Below are 5260 nucleotides of genomic sequence, written 5' to 3'. Positions count from 1 at the left end.
TTTAAAGAGCAACTTCCAGGTTAGAGACACCAGTGAATAAATGTGTAGGAAAATGATGAATACAATACATTTTCAAAAACAATATACAGAAATATACACTACAGTGACATCTGGCGTCGTTTTAGTAAGAAATGTTCCCTTCCGCATAAAAAAGCCTCCGCACGTGACCTCCCGCGTGTGACGTAACATGGGGGAGAGCGGCCGGTCTAACGTATGAATAAACATGGATCACAATGCTAGTTTTGACACAGAAGAGGTTGAAAATATATATTCGAATGCATATAATTATAATTATGAGCCTGCTATGCGTCCAAGAGACCAGGAGCAGCCAAGGATTAGAAAAAATAACGGCCATTGGAGAGAAATGGAGCTTTGGTGTGTGGAGAACCAGTGGAGAACAGAGCAGCTGTCTTGGTGAGTGACCGGCGTTAGCTACAGTTAATGTTAGCTAACGTCAGTCACATCACAACATTGTAAAGTTAGCAATCATATATCAGGCTATAACTAAAGTAGTATTGATAATATAGTAACGTTACTGGCAGGACTGTTGATACTGATCCATAACAGAAACTAATGCGCAAGTATCAGCCGTATCTCGCGTTACCTAATGCAACTCCACACTACGGTGCTGTGTACCGGAGGAGATACGCGAGATACGGCTGATACTTGATGATCTGGCGGAGAAAGGTTGTGGAGCCTCCATTGATATGCCGTTGTAAATGGCTTGATGGAAAGCAGGTGTGTAGTCGGGGAGGGTGCACAGCTGATTGCAGCAGGTGAGTAGAGGTTGAGCCGGGAGCCAGGAGTGACAGCAACCACGCACATACAAACAACACAGACAGGGGAAAACAAACAAACACAAAGGAGACGGCTGGAGCAGTACAGCCACCACAGCATTACCTAATGCAACTCCACACTATGTCTTACGGTGCCGTGTACCGGAGGGGAGAGAGAGAGAGAGCAGCGAAGGGGGGGAGAGAGATGTAATACGGTTTCCTGATAAAGCTGTGGACAGTGTGCTGCAGGGAGGTGGATGCACGACGCACCCAGGAACGAACGCTAGCTCCGGTCCTTTTCCCGTGAGGGAAACTGTGGACTCGATATCCTGACAGGCTGGTATTTGTACAACCTGCACAAACACAATACTGCACCATGATTCCAAATGGTGAAATACAATGTAAAACTACCCAAAAATACTAGCTTACTAAAACACAACCGCTCAACGCAACTGCTCAACGCAACTACTAACTATTCCCGCGGTCAGAGAGCGGAGATGTGTTCCCTTTGTGATGTAATATGACGCGTTTGACGTAAGACCTTAAAAAAAAGCTAAAAATGGCTCCTTTCCCTCTGAATTCCTGCCCTTATGTCTTGTAAAACATGTCAAATCCTGCATTCACTTTTTTAAGTTGTAATTTTCAAGCAAGTTTAAGCATAAATGTAGAAAAAAAAACCCTGTAATTTGCTCTTTAAGAGCAATGGGACGTCCTTTCCTCCGGAGCGTCACGTGAAGCGACGTCCGTTTGTGATGACGCCGCACAGCTGATCGTCTGACAGCAGCTCTGTCCCCGTTATTTTGAAAAACAACCCCGCCTACACATTTACTGACACAAACATTTGTATCAACTGTTGTAGACCCAAATAAATAAAATCAAAAAGAACTCATTATCAAAAAAGATAAACGCCATTCTTAAAATGTATAAACGAACATTAGTTGGATTAATATTGATTAGAGTGCACAACATAAATAAAATAATTGAGAGAAGAAAAAGAGATATGTTATCTAGCCTATCAAAACCCAGTTAGATTAACATTCATTGGATTGCACACTTTGTTCGTTTGTTTGGATATGTAGCAAATTAACATTTTAAATAGCACTTAATGATTGACTGAATGGAAATGACAATAAATGAAAATGTAAAACGAAAAAAGCGATCATGAAAATGTTTCCAAAAAATGAATAAAATGATTTTTGACCACATTCTTGTTCAGATATATCACATATCTGTAACTAAATGATACATGAATTGAAACAAAACACGGTATAAACTGAGGAGTGACTCCCGTGAGGTTCATGTATTTTCTTCACTCCGCTGGGAAACTGCTCTCATTTCAAGAAGCATCAGATCAGTGCATGCGCTGCATCGTCCAATCAGTGAGCAATACACAGTAAGGGGGCGGGGCGAGTGTCTGAGGATTTCATCGAAGGATGGTCTGGTGGTTCCTCGATTATAGCTCCTCCATTATCGCTCCTCGCCATTGGGACGGTACTCAAGATGGCGCAGACAAATCAACTTCCGGTGAGACCGAGACCGAGGAGCGAGGAAATGCAAAAATAAGAGAAGTGAGAAAGGGCCTATGTGTGTGAGGGGGATTCTTGCTGTAACGGAAGTCATTAGAGGTTTTTCAATACTCTAATTTCCCCTCCTCTACTCCTTTCTTCGACTCCTATCCTCGATACTCATTTCTCTCAGGCGGTTAGAGAAATGAGAACTCCTCTCCTCTGAGCGGTCATTTTAAAGAGACGTCCATTAATGATGACAGGAGACACAGCAGCCCTCTGTCTGATGGACAGATGTCTTCATGATGACTTATATATTTACTTTTAATTAATTGACAGTGCGGTATAATGAGACAATAACAGGCTACAGATGCGGACATATACACACACATATATTTATATAAATATATACAATTTCAGAATCAAACAAGTATGAGAGCACTCTCATAATAACGTAACACAATAAGAGACTGGATATATCCCCCCCCCTCTCTCTCTCTGGTCGCTAAAATGCGGAATTGAAATTACCGGCCAAAAGTTGTATTTACAAGTATTAAAAGTAAGCATAGGACACCAAACCAACTGAGACCTCTCTGTCCGCCGCATCTACGCACTGTAGGCTACAACACACACCTACACACTGTTACAGGGTGGTTTAGGCTAGGTTGCAGCTCCACCCTGTGGACGTATTGTGCCTGTGTTATATATATATCTGCCTCACGTGACTATACCTCAGTTGTATGATTACCTGCTTAATGTGAATACACGGCGTTGAGACAGAGCCTGACTTGCCTTGTTTATTAATGCACATACATCTACAAACACACACTGTACCACACACACACACACACACCTACAGATCCTAAAGCATAGACAGGCTAAAGCCATTGTGTATTTTATTATGTGAAGCACTAAATGGTCTTAGAAAAATATCGACTCTTTGTTTGTAGATATCTACTAAATTACAGCATACAAATACAGAGAGTAATGTAGGCCTGTTATACTGAGTGATATATATTTTACACACTGCTCTGCTTTCTGCACGGACCTCACAGCTGTTCTCACTGTAAACATCGCGTTGCGATGAAAGCAGTTACTAAAATAATATCCAGGGGATGCATGCAGAGCTGTCATTGGCTGAGATAAGTCCCGCCGTGCGTAACGCCTCCACCGTTCCCGGAAATGCGTCGGCACGGCGGCCCACATTGAAAATGACTTAGGCCTACCTTTGATGATCAAATCACTTAAACACAAAGTCCATCCTCCTGTCCTTTTGGATGAAGCACTTGGGGGTCATTCAGCTGATCCTTTGCCACTCCAGTTTATCATTGTAATGGTGTTTTCAATCTTGAAAATGACTCGGTTAATAATTTCGCAACGATGTCACTGAAGTGAGCCATCATGAACAAACTTATGCTAATCATAAATCTATCGATCAGATTTATGATTCGAAAATAATAAAAGTAGGGTAGACATTTGGATATTATCCGGCTGAACAAAACGTGCATTTATCTAACAGGTTCGTTTTCCACAGACCTTATTTCGAGCTATTTTCCAAAATCCTATGGAGAAATCCCATTGCTTTCTGTCGAGGGAATCCGAGCGCAGCTTACTATCGGGTTTAAAGGCCATGTAATGCATCTAACACAGGTGTTTTTTAACATGTAGTTTAGATATCACCAGAATAAAAATAAATAAAAATGTTTAAAGTTTCGTCATAATTAAATGACATATACGTTAAAAACCGATGTTGGTTCCGAAGTTTGCCGAGTACGCCCCCGATCACTCCCGAACGAGCGGTGACGTCACACGTGGCAAACATTGCCATTTGATCAAATCAGTCCAAATGGCAAGCAACGCGATAACTTCAGACAGCGACAGCGACAGCGATCATTCAAGCTCAGATTCAGTGGGTTATCTGGATTCAGTTACAGAAGTAGAGAGTGAACCAGCTAGCCTTTCACTTCAAGGCATTTTGCCTTATAAGTACGAGCCTCCTGCCCAGCAATCGAACAACGAGGCAGAAACTTGTGAAAGAGAAGCGGATTCCGCAGCCGGCGAGACTCGAGTCGGCAATACTGAATGGTAAATTCTGTTTTATTTAGTTTGACCTGCACTAAATGTCGATCTTAATTTGTCATCTGTTCCTCACACGTCCGGCAGATATTGTTTTGTTTTTTAATGTTATGTACAATATTCAGGTGTACATGTCAATGCTGTGAAAGCATGCCCACTGCAGATGAATGTGTATGCTGCAGAGAGATCTGGCAGGTGATGGAACAAATAGACAGTTTTGCAACCTACTGACCAGATAGCAGAGTCCTGCATCGGGTCGGGTATCCGCGGGTACCCGACGGGTGACCCGCAAAAAAGGTGATTTGCGGGTGGTATTTTTTCAAACGCTTTTTTCCGGGTTCACTTCTGGGTAAAACAAAGATGATGCGGGTCCGGTTGCGGGTGTTGCATAATAAATATATTTAAACAATAATAATTTAGTTTAATGTTTAAATCCTCAGACCTCTCCTCCGCGGTACCGAGCATAATCATAACCTCTGCAGTGCATCTATCTGCTGCTGAGCGCACCACATTCTGAATGGCTAAGGTGAAGCTCTCTATAGCGGAGAATACAGCATTTTCAATAACTCTTCCTCAAGAGCAAAATCCAACGTCTGGGAGGCTTTTGGTGTCATCCTAGATGGAGAAAATAAACAACATCCCAGGCTTTTTGAGCCAAATATGCAACTGCGTGTGTTAATAATTGCACGTTGTCACTGCTTATATATATGCGGGTTCGGGTCGGGTTGCGGATCATGTGCCGGCGGGTCGGGTCGGGTTGCGGGACTAATTGGCAATATGTGCGGGTAGCGGGGCGGGTTCGGTACTGCACGTCACGGGTGCGGGGCGGGAGCGGGTCTTGAAAATCAGACCCGTGCAGGACTCTGCCAGATAGAAGACACCGACGAGAAACCAAGGTGCATT

Source organism: Notothenia rossii (assembly GCF_949606895.1).
Source record: "Notothenia rossii genome assembly, chromosome: 7".
Classification (NCBI taxonomy): Eukaryota; Metazoa; Chordata; class Actinopteri; order Perciformes; family Nototheniidae; genus Notothenia; species Notothenia rossii.
This window is presented reverse-complemented; position numbering follows the sequence as displayed.